Below are 16754 nucleotides of genomic sequence, written 5' to 3'. Positions count from 1 at the left end.
CCTGTTGGTAGAGTGATTCCAGTAAATCAATGATCTCATCTTGATCATGATGATGTCACAATGCATCATAGCCAATCAACTTTGTGCTAATACCACTGAAACAAACCCAAAAAAGCTCATTTAGTGTGAAGACGATATTTCCTGAACTGGAAATATGCATCTTGACTAGCCAATACTTTGAAGGCACTCCATGCTGGATTAATGATTCTGACCAGAGCCGAGTTCTCAACTGAGATGATAAATCTGGGTCAGGACCACACCACTTAAGACTGCAGGCAGAATTCATGTGACTGAATACTTGATTATACAAAAGATGCCCTCCACATTGACAACTAGATGCCAGGACAATGCATGTGTGTATGGGCAAGGACAGCTTTTTTAAATGAAGTCATGTGTGTCTCCCACCTGCGGTCTGATGTGGTCCACCCCATACGCAGGTTTACCACCTCCAGTTGATGGAACAATGAAGCAGCATAACTCACGCAAATGAATGGAAAGCCTCCTCAAGAGGACTCCTTTAAGGTTCTCAGGTTCTGAGACCTGAGGTGGTGTCCCTGCTCCCTCTCTTGGCACCAGGCCTTTGCCTGCTTCTTGGGTGCAGTGGCTTTCTGGAGAATGCCATGGGCTTTAGTTTAGGATTCCAAGCATGCTTTCCAGGCTGCCTATGCCAACTTCCTCTTTTTGCTTCTTCATAGCCTCTTGGGGAATTGTGTTTGTATGTACTGCTATAGATGCACATTATTCCGTGGGCACCACTTTATGTACCTTGGTGGAAAAGCAGAATACAACTTTAAAAATAAATAGCTACGTTTATTTTTATCTTGCCATCTTTGTGTCATAGAGTCCTCAAGGAGGTTTGCATATAAATGAAAACAATAATAATATAATTAAAACCCTGAAAACTGGGGTGGGGACACGCAACACATGTACAGCCGTATAAAAACACCAGCTGAAAGAAACCAGCTTTCAGATTAAGAGGCACACACAAATAATCATGATGATTAATCTTGAACTGGGAATGGGAATTCAATCACCCCACCCAGGCCCCTTATGAACTGGGACCAGACCCTACCCTCTTCACATTTTCATCCCAGGAGTGCCACTCCCTTCCCTTTTCCTAAAGTCAGGGGGTTTTTTTCATAGGGAAATTGCCTCTTCTTCTAGAAAAATAGCACTACCTAAACTTGTTAAAGTGGCAACAGTGAGGCCCTAGAATCAAACCAGGTCCTAGAGATTGAAGGAGTCACAGTCCCTTTCACACATTCAGCTGAAGGTGCATACATAGGAAAGTGGGGTTGTGCTCATCCCAGGTGCACCCCCCATGCATGCCACAAGGTGAAGGTGAGAAGGAGCCTGCAAGCAAATAAACTCTACAGATGAATCCTTTGTTCATGTGATTATGGAAACTGCCTGTTAGAAGGACCACAGTCGCGTGGACAAAGTATGCCACTTATATGTATGTTGGAATATGGAGCAGGCACAGGTCTTGCAAACACAATTTTAAATCTCCCTGCAGTGCTCCCTCCAGGAACTGGTATTAGGGAAATGCCTGGATTTTTGCAGTTGTGAAGGCTGCAATGACAATAAGCCCTTGTGGACTCACGCTATATAGCAAGAATCACAATATTAAAAAGTTTCAAAATCATAACCATTTTGTTGAAGCTAGCTCCATTTACTTCCTTCCTGTTAATGAACTTTCTCAAAATGCAGTGCGTGCCTTTTCAGGCACTTAGTATCATAGAATTGTAGTGTTAGAAAGGGACCACAAGGGTCATCTAGTCCAACCCCCCTGGAATTGCAAGAATCACAGCTAAAGAATCCCTGTCAGATGGCCATCCAGCCTCTGCCTGAAAATCTCCAGGAAGGGAGAGGCCACCACCTTCCGAGGGAGTCTATATGTCCGTATGTCCATCATTGTCATTTTTAAGGCTGGTGTTTGGGAGAACCTGGATTCAAAATGTGGCAAACCCTTCCTAACTGTGGGACAATAGACAGGGAAAATGTGACCCCAAGGAAGTAGCCCATCACAGGCAAAGTGGTCATCCAAATCGGTCCGCAGCTAAACTTGCAGAATTTCTCTTGTGGGATTCCACAGCCTCTGCCGCCTCTTACATGCGAGGTTTCGTTTGAAAAAGCCACAGCTGGACATCTTGTGAGTACTGTCATTAGTCTTTTTAGAATAAAAAATAGAGCCAAAGCAAAAGCCGGAAGCCTTTCCCATTAGCCATGATAAACAAGAGTTAATCCATAGCAACACTGAAGGACATGTCTAGTTTGCAGGTTGTCATATTCATTAAAAAATAAAAATAAAACCCATTCTGGGAGGAAGGGGAGAAAGCAGTGGAACTATGCATCTCCTCCTAGTGGTTAGCACCAGCACAAGGGAAATCGCAAGCTCACTGAATAGTACCGCTGTGACAGAATGTCATTTCAATTGGCTTATTAACCATATGAAAAAATATATCACAACAGTGAGAAAACCTCTCAGTTATCTATATCTTATCCCTTAGGCTATTGTCATGAGCCAGTGGCATACTAAGAAGAGAGTGCTAATTCAGTTGTCAGCTGCCTTGCCTATTAAACAGACGGCATAAAAACACCAGCAACAAAACTGAAACAAGTAATAAGGGTAAAGGAAAGGTCTAGCTATCCTTGTCCACTTGTATTTTTGATTTAAACAAATACACCATTTTTTCCTTGTCATGTATAATTGCACCCGTACCAGCAGGTTGTTGTATAATGAAGCACTTACACAGCTCGGAAGGCATTTTTTTCAGTGGTGCAATATTATATGTAGAGTTCATGACCTACAATGCAGCATAAAGGGGAAGGAAAATAAAATAAATGCACTGGAGTGAAAACATGCTATGGATCTGAAAAGAGCAGGCCAATATGCAGAGAGCTAAGCAGTCAAATGAGCCGCTGAAAACTACTGAAAGATTGGATGAGCAAGCATGTGGTTTTCACAAGTGGCCCATGACCTTGGCCTTAGCCAAGTCCCGGGGAGAGGCAGAGACAACGAGGATAAAGTCACTCACATTTGTTCTAGTTTAGATGCCTCTTTTGGAAAGGGGTTCATTCTGGGTCCCCTTTCTTTGCATGAATGTGTCTCATTTTATTTAAGCTGAGGATACAAACAAGGTGCCTGGAGAAGTCTGTATCTTGATTTATCTTCTCAACATGTGTACTTAATGGCTAGTGAAGGACATTTTGAAGGTCTGGGGAATCCTGGTCATTAGCACAAGTTGCCCTTTTGAAAAAGCAGCTATTAGGCCCCTCCTTAAGAAATCATTACTGGATCCTGCTGTCCTGGGGAACTGTTTCCAGTTTCTTACTTACTTTTCCTGGGAAAGGTGTTTTAGAAAATGGTGGCCAGTCAGCTCCAGTTACTCTTGTGCAATACTGATTGTCTGGATCCGTTTAAGAAATGGAGGAATGGAAGAGCCCTACTAGGTCAGGTCAATGCCCCTTCTGTTCCCATGGTGCAAGGAGTGCCTGGGAGCAACAGCCCTCTCCCCACCAGCAACTCTGGTACCCAGAGGCACCCTGCCTAGCATGGCCATCATGATGGATAGACATCCAGGTTGGCAGCCTTCATCATTAAGCTTCACTTGTTGAGCCTGGGTTCTTAGGAGAAGGGGAGAAGAACTTCCACTGTCCATTTTCTTCACACCATGCATATTTTTGCATGCCTTTGCCATGTCCTCCCCTTACTCTTTCCCTAAGCTAAAGAAGCACCAAGTGCTGTAGCCTTTTCTCAGGGTGAGTTGCTTCAGGCCTTTGGCCATTTCGGTTGCCCTTTTCTGAACCCAGTAATCAAGTTTATAAGAAGTTAAAGGGACAGGCAAGTTCAGCCTCTTTGTGAGTTGGGCAAGGAGATCAGGTAAGTCAGCAATTCCCCAACATCTGATCATAAATATCCTGTTAAATGTACTGAAAAAAGAAAAATAACTACAAAGTTTGAAAGCCAGCAGTAGCATGGGTGCTGCAAAGTGTATTGTACAGAGTGTCAGATGCCTACTGGACGGATGTTATGGGCGCTGGTGCAGGGAGTTCCTGGCTCTCAGGGAATGTGTGATGCCTTGAGGCCAAGATAACTGACTTGCAGAAGCTGAGACAGGTGGCAAGGCTGGTGGACAAGTCTTTGGGGATATGATAACAGCGCCTCACTTGCAGAGCGGGAACTCCTCTTCTGTCTCAGAGAATGAGGGTTTCAGGGAAGGAAGGTTTTCTCTCTGAGGAAGAGGGACGCTTGGACATTTTCCACCGGGTTGTCTGCACCAATGGGATTTTTCCTTTCAAACATGGAAGCTGGTTATGCCAAGTTGATCAAAACATGGCTGATTCATTACAAGACCTCTGGCACATGGTGGCTTATTTTATTGTGTTATGTGTTGGCTGCCAAATTCCCATATGCAAGACAGGTCCTTGGTAGTGTGCTGCAGATTATCCATCTTTATGATTATCCATCTTTATGCAAACTGGTTGCCTAGTTGGAAGCTGCCTAGAAGCTGAAAAACTGCTGTGAAAGTGAACTTTAAGCAGCTGTGATCCATCAGAGGGTTCAGACATGCTGGTCTTGTGATGCTGCTGTACACACTCACCCTCAAAAACAATTTGGGGAACTGAAGATCTTCTTTGTCGGTCTGAATCACATGTAAATAAAGGTTGTCACTGAAATTTCACCTACAGTGAAATTCAAAGTGAGTTTGGGGATTGCTTTTGGGTGAAGCCATATGAAGAGTTTTGGGAGAAGTCAAAAGAATTTCGGGTACATGGTCAACCTCAAGTGAAATTCAAAGCAAATTGGCAGGCTCCCCCTCATCTAAAACTTTTAAGGAAATTGAAGGAAAACTGAAAGGCTTTTGATAAAACTAGTGGTTTTGCATTAAAAAGGGGGGGTTGAGATTTCACCATCTCTGTTATTAACTCTCTTGCAAGGGGGGCGGAGGGAGAAAATCAATTCAGTTCTTGTTTAAAGGCAGCTCTACCTACATAGTATGGAAACTGAAACACACCCATCCTTTGGCATTCACATTCTCCAGATTTTACAATGAAGTTCTCGAATAATGTCTGCTAAGAGACTGGTAGAAAACAAAATTGACAGTTTTGCCCATCTCTACCTGCCAGTGTGCCAATACCCACCTGTCCTAAAAAGTTAATTACTGCTTTACAGCGGCTCTGATGGTGATCATCCCTTTGCAAGGGAGCATGTTAATAAGCCATCTTCTTCCTATATCACCCTCCTGGATCGTCACATGTGTGGCATGCCTATCCTCCATTCACTCTTTTATTTAAGTGTTTGTGCGTGGGGGAAAAGAAGCCTCTGCAATGTGCTGAGGTATCTTTTGTCAGACTTCATCAGTTCCATTGAGCTTTGTCAGCACCATGCATGTTATGTCAATGTGATGAGTCCCAACTCAGCTTGTCAATTGCACAGCTGTCTAGTCTTTTTCTCTCTCCCTGTTTAAAATAAAAATGCTACATGGGAAATATGTTGAAAAGGCATATTACTCTTGAGTCAGAAGATGAAATTAGTAAGCGCAATGCTTCCTATAGGAACCTGTCTAACCCAAATGAACGGAGGGGCTACTGGAGACATGAAAGAGAAGATGAAAGAAAAATTAAAAAGAAGGGGAGATAATTATAACGAAGCAAAAATTAAGAACTGGGTAACATAACCAAATTTTTATTCAGAAAACTATAAGCCAAACTTATATTCTGGGTGGAATGCAAATCAGCCAGGATACCTTAAGGAAGAATCAGATATCAAATGACGCTGGAGAGTTTTATTAATGGCTATAATTCTGTGCCCATAATAATTGCTTACTTGAAATCAAGTGTCTTTTGGGTTGCAGTATCAGTGACTCTGGGATGTACATGTTCAATGCTTCTTGCTTAGAGTGAGTGGAGAACTTTCCTAGCAGCGCCTTCCCCTTGACTCTGCCCCTTGTGTCTCCACCAGCAGGTACCTCAAGAAATCAGTTCCATGGAAGCATAGACACCAGGTTCCGCCCAACTTTTGGGGTGGGTTGTTCACATGTGACATCATGCACGCAATGTGCATGGGTGACGTCACACAGCAGGAGTAGGCTGTGAGGCCCAGCGCAGCTGCAAGGAAGCTCAACAGGGCCTGCCGCAGCCATGGGGAGGCCCGATGGGCAGGCCTGGTGAGGCTCACCACTGCCATGGGGAGGCCCAGTGGGGCCTGCCTTAGCTGTGGCAAGGCCCGGCAAGGTGCAGCCCCTCAAGATTGGTAGGTCTCAGCCCCATAGAGTTGGGGTCTATGAGTGGAAGCGCCATGCTGGGCTCCAGTTGCTGCTGCTGCAAGCCTGTTCAGCTCAGCTCAGGGTCTTCTTAATTCAAGTGGACTCAAGTGCAGTTGGGTCTACTGCCTTTACAAATCATGGGGTTTTTTCCAGCTTAATCTACTCAGCCTTCTGCTGCCCAAGACAGACCATTTTTAGTTCACATAGTCTTGGCTACCAATAGAACCCCAGCAGCTTATGCTAGTGAGCCTATGCTGTCTGTGGACCAACTGAAGATTAGCTGTCAAAAATAATTTTTTTTGTGCAAGCCTTCATGGTCCTCCAGGATGCGAGTGGCACTGTGGTTTAAACCACAGAGCCTAGGGCTTGCCGATCGGAAGGTTGGCGGTTCGAATCCCCACAATGGGGTGAGCTCCCGTTGCTCAGTCCCAGCTCCTGCCAACCTAGCAGTTCGAAAGCACGTCAAAGTGTAAATAGATAAATAGGTACCGCTCCGGCGGGAAGGTAAATGGTGTTTCTGTGCGCTGCTCTGGTTTCACCAGAAGCGGCTTAGTCATGCTGGCCACATGACCCGGAAAAACTGTCTGCGGACAAACACCGGCCTGTAGAGCGAGATGAGCGTGCAACCCCAGAGTCGTTTGCAACCGGACCTAATGGTCAGGAGTCCCTTTACCTTTACGTTTTACATGGTCCTCCCAGAGAAAATCTGTTGAGGTCCTATCTTTAGTCTGTTCTTGCCAATCCACTGAATTGCAATTTTTAAAGCTATATCATGACTCTCTTTCTTCCACTGCCCAACTCTGTTCCATAGGCATTTTGTTGTTTGAAACAACCCTCACAGACCCTCCAAGTGTCCCTATTTTCCAGGGACGTTGCTGATATAGAGAAGCTGTACCTGTTTCTGATTGGATTCTGGAATGTCCAACTTTTACTTAGGATGTCCCTTTTTCATTGGAGAAATGTTAGAGGGAATGGAGTTATCCAACCCCTGAGCCATCTGAAGGCAATCCTGTGTAGGGGAGTTGTTGTTTTTTTCATGTTTAATGTTTTATTATGTTTATATATGTGTTGGAAGCTGCCCAGAGTGGTAGGGGCAGCCCAGTAAGATGTGTGGGGTATAAATAGTAAAATTATCATTATGGAATGGGACATCCCTATTTTCATTGGAGAAATGTTAGAGGGAATGGAGTTATCCAACCCCTGAGCCATCTGAAGGCAATCCTGTGTAGGGGAGTTGTTGTTTTTTTCATGTTTAATGTTTTATTATGTTTATATTTGTGTTGGAAGCGGCCCATAGTGGCTGGGGCAGCCCAGTAAGATGTGTGGGGTATAAATAGTAAAATTATCATTATGGAATGGGGTGCCCCTATTTTCATTGGAGAAATGTTGGAGGGTATGCCCTCAGTTTACGGAATCTACATTCTTAGTTTCCCACGTAGAATACTTGGGAGAAAGTAACAGAAGATCAGCTGTCAATGCAAAAACCTTTTCCCCAAGTACACTTGTTTCCCTCAAATTTCTACATTTTGAGGGTAACTTTAAAAAATAAAAACAGATCTGTAAAATATAATCAACAACCTCCTGAAAATTAAAATGAAAGTAACATTTGTACAAGTAAAAAATATTGTAACCCCCTTTTAAATTGCAGGAGAAAAAACTGAAAATGCTTTTTATCACCTTTAGTTTTAAGCATAGAAGAAGTGGGACCTGCCTGCATACTTGTCCTTTCATATATTCTGAAAATGCATCTCCGCTGAATTATGCATAGCAACCCAGACTGCAATTCGAAATGCATTTGTGCAGATGAAGCACCACTGAATGGGAAGCTCAGTCAACGCTCGTGCGTTTAGGATTGCACCCCCAGCCTAATGCACAAATGGGAAAGTAATTCTGGAGATTTCAAATAAATTATGCTTGGACCAGTCAATGAGCACATTTTTTAAAAGCTGTTGATGATGTTCTTCATAATAGGAGAAAAACCTGATGATCCAAATCCAGAGGGGGTGGGGAATCAGAGTTTGTCCATCAAAGAAGATTATGGCTTGCTTCAGAACATTACAGAGCACTAAAATCTAAAGTCATTGCTTTCTTTTGATTGAGCAACTGCTTTAAATCAGTTCGGCGTGTAATGCTAGCAGAATTTATGATTCTGAAAGGGACAGGCACGCTAAATGTTTTAATGAAAACTGGGGGAACCAAGGGATATGCATGTTTGAAATACTGTGCTTCACTTTTTGAAAAAGAATGTTTAAAAGTTACTTTGTTTGCTTCATTTTGGATGACTTGGATATGTCAAAACTGGTTAACCCAGACTTACAAAACTGGGTTATTTAAAAAAAGTAAAAACAATTATTACATCTATATGCCACCTTTTCCCCAAAGAGCTCGGGTTGGTCACATGGTTCTCCTCCACTCCATGTTATCCTCACAATGACCTTGGAAATGAGGTTGAGAGACAGTGACTGGCCCAAGATCACTCTCTGAGCTTCATAGAGAAGTGGGCATTTGAACCCTGGTCATCCAGGTCGTAGCCCAACACCCTAACCACTACACCACGGTGATTTGTGACCCACTCCAATAGCCACACCCTTAACCATCCTAGTCAGGTAACAGAAACAGGTTTAACAAGTCCCTGCTGGTTTTGTTCTCTGAGACATAGATTATGTTTAATCCAACAAAATCTTGCTTTTCAGGCATATCAGACTCACTGTTTCCTCTGTTAGATGCGCACTGAATCTTTGGCCATGTGCTAGCATTGTGAGGCAGCGCCTGTACTAAAACATCCCATCTGGTCTTGCCTTGTAGTTACTGCATTTTGGGCAGAGGTCCTTATTGCTATTAATTTGGTCCTAGGAATGTACTTAAAATTATCAGGCGTTTATGCCACACTTCACTATTGTCCTGGCATCCTGGAGTTTGCAGAGGGACAATGAAGCCAAGTAGTTGGTTTTGCAACACTGAAAGGACTGCTCCCCCAATTGTTCATTGGCTGGAAGACTTTTTTTCTCTTGCAGCTTATAAAAAAGCTGCCTTTCACTGGAGGCATAAAGAGCATAAACTCAGGGAGTCCTACTTGCAGTAGTTTGTGTGATGTGCATGCCAAATTGACTCTGCCAGTCTTTCTCCAACCCACCCCTTTTTCTCTCTTCTCTTGGCTTTGATTACATCTATCTGACCTTGTATCGTGCTGTATATTACAAACTGGCATGCTTTGCTGATTTGTTTTCTTTTATAAAATGCACATAAAACATTTGACACAAAACAACGTTTTAGGGACCAGAGGAACCCAATGCTAATCATTCTTCCAATCCTCTTATTGCCATCTCTCTCCATGCTATTTCATGTATTACATTTTTTGAAAAGGATACACAAAACATTGTAGGCATTTATTAAGTTGACATACCTTTAAGGACTAAATTCTGGGGAAATCAACAAATGAGAACTATCTATTACCTTCATGCTCTGTTTGTGAGCTTCCAAGAAGCATCTAGCTAGCTGCTTTTGGAAACAGATGCTGAACTAGATTAACTCTTTGCGCAAGGATGAAGAACCTAGGGGGCTCCAAATGTTGATAGACTCCATCAGATCCCTTCAGCACGGCCAGTGGTCAGGCATCGGGGAGAAGCAAAGCACAGGTTGATATTTTGGGAGCCTGAACAGAAATACACTAAAGAAAATATTACTTCTATGTGTCCTGCTCCCAAGTCCTTGCACAAGAAGAAATTCTAGCATTCTTCAAAAATTCCTACTCTTATTAGAACTGGTTGTCAATACTTCTGCAGCTCTGTAAAAGTGCTACCTCAGCCAAATGGTAGCGATACAGCTCACAATTTCCACGTGAAAGCTGCAATCATTGTGCAATTTCTTGATTCAACATAATGTTGATACCTGAGGGTGATTTTACTGCATGTTGTGAAAGAATATTTAGGAAAGCAGTATAAAAAGGAGAGGAAACAAATGCAAATTTCACATTAATGTAGCATCAGTCAGGTGGATGACAAGCTAGTATCTAAAAAGTTAGTATCTGGCAAAAATCAGTCCATCCATTTAAAGCCTTATGATAGCACCTTAAATAGCCATGACTTTCATCAAAGAATAAGGCACCTACTCCCTTCACAAAGCTACAATTCATAGTGTAGTTTAACCATCAATACCTTTTGACTGGGAACTCTGGGAATTGTCACTCTTTGAGGGGAAAAAGAGTATCACAACAACTTTCATCAGCCACAGAAGACAGTGATGGCTTTAAAAGAAGAATGGGCAATTTCATGGAAGAGTTCAATGTCTCCTGTGGTTCCATCAACTGGCATTCAGAACCACAGGAGGGGAGAGGGTTCTTGTGCTCAGATCCTGCTTGTGGGATTGGCCATTGAACCAGGCATCAGGCTGGCCATTGAGTTGCAGTAAAAGGTAAAGGTAAAGGTATAGGGACCCCTGGCCATTAGGTCCAGTCGTGGCCGACTCTGGGGTTGTGGCGCTCATCTCGCTTTATTGGCTGAGGGAGCCGGCGTACAGCTTCCGGGTCGTGTGGCCAGCATGACTAAGCCGCTTCTGGCGAACCAGAGCAGTGCACGGAAACGCCGTTTACCTTCCCGCCGGAGCGGTACCTATTTATCTACTTGCACTTTGACGTGCTTTCGATCTGCTAGGTTAGCAAGAGCAGGGACCGAGCAACGGGAGCTCACCCCATCGCAGGGATTCGAACCGCTGACCTTCTGATCGGCAAGTCCTAGGCTCTGTGGTTTAACCCACAGCACCACCCACATCCCAATTGGGTTGCAGTAGATGGGCCATTTTCCTGACCCAGCAGACCCTTCTTGTGTTATTAATGGGAGAAATTCAATGTAGTGCCAAGGTAGGAGTTCTCAAACTTTTTTCTCTGGGCCACGCTTTTGGGGGGGGGGGGTTGTTTGCACCACACCAAATTTTTTATTGATAAGAAATACATTAGAAAACAAAAAGCTCTTCATATTCTGCATATATATATATATATATATATATATATATATATGGGACGCGGGTGGCGCTGTGGGTAAAAGCCTCAGTGCCTAGGGCTTGCCGATCGAAAGGTCGGCGGTTCGAATCCCCGCGGCGGGGTGCGCTCCCGTTGCTCGGTCCCAGCGCCTGCCAACCTAGCAGTTTGAAAGCACCCCCGGGTGCAAGTAGATAAATAGGGACCGCTTACTAGCGGGAAGGTAAACGGCGTTCCGTGTGCTGCACTGGCTCGCCAGATGCAGCTTGTCACGCTGGCCATGTGACCCGGAAGTGTCTGTGGACAGCGCTGGCCCCCGGCCTATTGAGTGAGATGGGCGCACAACCCTAGAGCCTGTCAAGACTGGCCCGTACGGGCAGGGGTACCTTTACCTTGATATATATATATATATATATATATATATATATATATATATATATATACATATATATACATATATATATATATATACACACTATACTACACTAAAATGTTTCAATGTTTCTTTGTCCTTGAATTTTCCCACCATGCTTGTCATCCTCTCCAGCCACACAAGTGGGGCGCACCACACCCTTTGTGAATCACTGTGCCAAGGAGATCACTCCATTAACTCAAACATTTCTGCTTGCCTGATGGAATGGTCTCTGTCTCCCCTCCTTCCCCTCCATGTGCTGTTCTGGGGGCTCTCCTGACATTTCCTCCTCCAGTTCTTGGGGGTGCAGGAGGAAGAGGGGGAAATCCACATTGTATTAGAGAAAGCCAATGTGTGGGATTCTTCTAGGACCAGTTAATTTCATCATCAAACCTTTATTGGCATCACTTACAAACATTCAGAATAAATAAGCCAGTGCAATCTCATCGCCATTTCAACAGTACAGTCATTTGCCAAAGGGAAGAAGAGGCGAGCAATCTATTTCATCTCTGTGGGTCTCCAACAAGGGCAGGATCCTGTAGCGTACTTTGGCGACCAAAAAATCAAATAGAGGAACTTAGCTACTGTCTTGGTGAGTTCCTGGTCTTTCCCCTGTAATAAGAAGCATATAACCTCCGTCTCTGGTTTCCATGTTGGAATACATAGATGGTCTAAAAATTGTTGGCAGAGATCATCATACATTTTACATTTAAAGGCCACGTGAGCTAGAGTTTCCACCAGGTGGGCATCGCGTGGGCACATCCTATCTCCTTCTGCCATACCCACAAACCTACCCCAAAGGAGGTTAAAAGTATTAGAATTAAACCTAGCCAGCGAAAAAGCCTTTCTTTCTTGCGGGTTAAACAAAAATTGTAAATAATTAAGGTTAAATTCCTGCGCCCAAGAGAGTAAAAAATAAAGACCAGTTAATTGCATCTGACCCAATGATTGTGTGGATGGGCTACTTGTGGTGCAGCACATGCAGCTGCTTTGATTTATGCTATAGGAGCAACAGTTACTGGAGCCACCTGCATCACAGAAGGGACTGCAGCCATCAAAAACAGCCCAGCTGCAAGGCCAAACGCTTCCTAGGTAGTCCTATGGGGAGGGACAGAGCCACATAAAAACTGACCTGTAGCTACCCCTCAAACTAGGGATTCAACTTAATTTTTATGACATTTACCTTATATAGCTGTTTAGCAGCTTGAATTTTATACTACTGTATCACAGCTGTCATTCATTTTAAAAGTTTGAATAAAATGAGACAAATCCTCCATGTTTATTGCTCTGTATAACTCACTCTGCCAGTCTGCTATATTCTGTTCAGCAGCATCCGTTCTTTCGCTTCTGACCCGTCTCTTAAACTTACTCTGTTCAAGCTGCTTCCAATTTTACTTTCCACATTATTCATCTCTGCTTTGCTCTTCTGTCAAAATCTCTCTGTGTGTGCTTCAGTTATCACATGGCTGAAAATCAGATCAAGACCAGATGATTCAGTGATCTACATTTCATCCTATGCCTGACAATCAGAACATTATGGTTTGGGGAAGCAGAACCAACCAGGGGTTTTCTACATAGATTCCTGCATGAAACCTGACTTTACTGAAAAAGCTGGTTCTTCAAAATGTATATTTACCACCTGTCAAAATCATAATGTGCTTGAATGCATGTGTTAAAATAAGCAGTTGAGAAGACAAGTTTATCTGGAAAAAAAAGTTCTTCAGCAAAAGCATTGTAAAAGCAAATCATCCACTAGCCACTTGAGTATTTGACAATACACCTGTATAGCACCTTTAATCTGAGTTATATGTAGACCCGATTCACTTTGTGAGGAGTTCAAGGTCACACTGAGGTGATTGTTCCACCAGAGAAAGCATTTCAGCTTGCCAGACGGAATTATCCCCCCTCTCCTCCTGCCGCCTGCTGTTCCTGGGGTTCTCTCAATCCCTCAGAGCCAATTCTGTGGGGCAGGGAGAAGAGAGTGAGGTAAGGCCCATTGTGCAAGCAGAAGTCCTTGGGCAGGCCTTCTACTGATGGAGCTCTCGGGGTTTCAAAAGGGCATCTTTGCTAGCCCTGCCTGGAGATGCAGGGTTTTGAACCTGAAACATCAGACATTCAGAGCATTTTCTCCAATACAGAGCCAGAGTCCTTCCCCTTAAATGCTTCAATAGATGTCTGAGTCACACATGCTGAGTTAATTTTGTTCTTTTCTTTTTTCCCCAGATGCAGAGAGTTGTGATCTGGACACCTGATGAGGCAAGCATTCACAAGACAGTTCAGCACACCAGTTTCACCAGAAAAAACACAACTTGATGACTTCAGTGGGTAAAAAAAGAGTATATGTCCAAACTGTCATACATTTACAGACTCCCAAATTAATGTGAACTATGCAATAATCAACTAGTTAGGACCACTTCAGATAGCTAATGTCAAGAACATGGCGCCCCAGAGCTCAGGGGATGAGTTAGACTCAGAGAGTGAAAGAGAAATTAACTCTGCAGATGAGAATTGCCTGACAGAATCGAGAGAGGGCTGTCTGCCCCCCCCCTTCATGGGGAAGACTCTTTTAGCTCTCAAGAGGAGGAGGAGTTGGAAGGCATCCAGGGTGTTGCTAGGCAATCAGCAGATAAGCAGGAATCTGAGGCTGGGTTGAGTGAGAAGGGGCAGGAGATGGAGTGTCAGCCTCTCAGTCCTTGATCTGGATGTTGGGAGCAAGAGGAGGAAGGCGGGAGTCTGACGCCCTTCCTGTTGCGGGAGGAGTGAAACTTCAGGCTGAGCAACAAAGCGAGCAGGGGAGAAGCCGGGCTCGGGGTGTGTCTTTTGTAAATAAATGTACATAAGCTTGCTGGGAGTCATTAATTCTTATGGAAAGCTTGCTTGCCTGCCAGAGATCAGTACAGCCAGAGTATCATGAAGCAGGAATTTAGGTTATCCTTCTGAAGTGCTTTCTGAAGTTGCTTTACTCAAGAGCTATCACCGTGTACATTATTGTGATATCTCTTGAACTATTTGTCTATTTTTGAGAGACTCTATTCACATGACATAAATAATTTGAGGAGAGGACAGGAACACACCAGCTAGCTCCGTCTCCTCATTGTCTAACTTAACCAGCCACTATGGATGGAGGACAAACACCCGCAGCAGACAGCCTTCTGTATTCACAGATGCTCCTTGTGTGGCTTACAACCCTAATCTAGCCAATTTTTACATGTGGACCCTTCACAAGAGTCACAGCCAGTCCACTGTCTACATTATTTGCACTGCTATGCATGGAGGGGAGGGAGGCGAGGGAAAGGGCAGAATGAGCATGTCCTTGCTCCTCTCATTCTGCTTCTCCAGGTGAGGAGTAAAAAAATGCCTGAGTAGGCATTAAGTTTATATTATGAAGCATCTTGTCTTTGTGGGTTGAAGGAATGGATGACATTGGAGAATCCACATAACTTAGATTTAGAAGGTCATGATAATATTTTTGGTTGGCATGCGTATTTGTGGTATGAAAAGGTGAAAGTACACAAAGGATTTACAAATCACACAATTAAGAAACATTTGTATAGAGTATAGGGATAAATACAAAAAATTATTGGAGACAAAAACACCACTTTGGTTCTCACCATTGGAAGCCATAATGGTAAAAAAAAAGAATATGATAGAAGGTTGGACAACATGTAGAAATTTATTAAAAGAAGAGGGAGGAGAGTTTAAATTAAAAGAATTTAAGGATTTAAGTTAACAACATGGATACAATATCAACATTTGAATGAAGTATTTAAGAAAATAAGAAATGAGGATTTGGGGAACAAATATCACAACTGCAAAGAGATCTGTTGGAATGTAATGTTAAAGTGCTGTCTAAAATGTATAAAATATTACTGGAATGGGAGGCAAAGGATGAGGTAGTAAAATCTTCAGTGATACATTGGGCAATAGATATTGGTTATAATATAGATATGGAAGCATGAAACCAATTGTAGAATATGGATATAACATTTGCAGCATGCTATGGTTTAAGAGAAAAGTACATGAAAATGTTATATAGATGATATCTAACACCAAGTAAACTGGCAAAAATGTTGAAATCAAACTCGAATAAGTGTTGGAAATGCAAAGAGAAAGGAGATACTTTCTATCACATGTGGTAGTCTCGTAGTAAGGTTAAAGCTTACTGGGAAATAATATATAACGAATTGGAAAAGATGTTTAAAACAACATTTGTAAAACAAAACAAAAAACAGAAGCTTTTTAAGGGAATTATAGGGGTGGAACTACCTAAACAGTATAGAAATTTATTCATGTATGCGACTACAGCAGCAAGAATGTTATTTGTCCAAAAATGGAAAGAAGAAGTACCAATGAAAGAAGAATGGATAAAAAAAACCTATGGACTATGCAGAAATGGTAAAACTTACTAGGGGGGAAAGAAATCAAGATAACAATTTTTTTATAAAATAATGGAAATGGTTTATTGAATATTTACAAACAAATTGTAAACAGATAAGGACATTTGCAGGATTATTGTAATAACCTGCAGTTTCATAAGTGTATCTAATTGAAGTACTGTAGATGATTAAAAGAATAAGTTAAGCTAATTTAGAATAGGCAGGAAATGATAAAAATAAATTTAAGGAACCACAGAAAAAGGAGGAAGTCGAGTTTTGAAATGTTAAAATGACTGTAAAACTATTGAAATTGTATATAACTGAAAATCATTTTTTAGAAAGTAAAAAAGAATGCCTGGGAAACCTCCAGCCCATGGCCCTAATCTGGCAGGTCAGGTCTCTTGATCCAGCCTCCTGCCCCAAAAGCAATGAATGCCCCCTTTCCCCCATCCCATTCTTCAGCAAGCGACATCTTCAGCACAGCCAGTTGGTTTAGTTGGCTTCTCTGTCTCAGCAACAAGTGAGGAAACCCAGGGATTTGGTCATGCCAGGCTCTCTGCAAGTCTAGATTGCTACTTTCCCCCTATTTCTGCTGAGAAAGGGGAGCACAGAAATGAAACACAAAGAAAGCAAAATGAGTGAGAGAATGGGGTGCCTGTATACTTCATCCCCACCCACTGTGGGTGCTGGTTCCACACACTTGGACATGATCTCCCTTTTCTCCC

This window comes from Podarcis raffonei, chromosome 3, assembly GCF_027172205.1.
Source record: "Podarcis raffonei isolate rPodRaf1 chromosome 3, rPodRaf1.pri, whole genome shotgun sequence".
Lineage (NCBI taxonomy): Eukaryota > Metazoa > Chordata > Lepidosauria > Squamata > Lacertidae > Podarcis > Podarcis raffonei.
Note: the sequence above shows the minus strand (reverse complement) of the source record.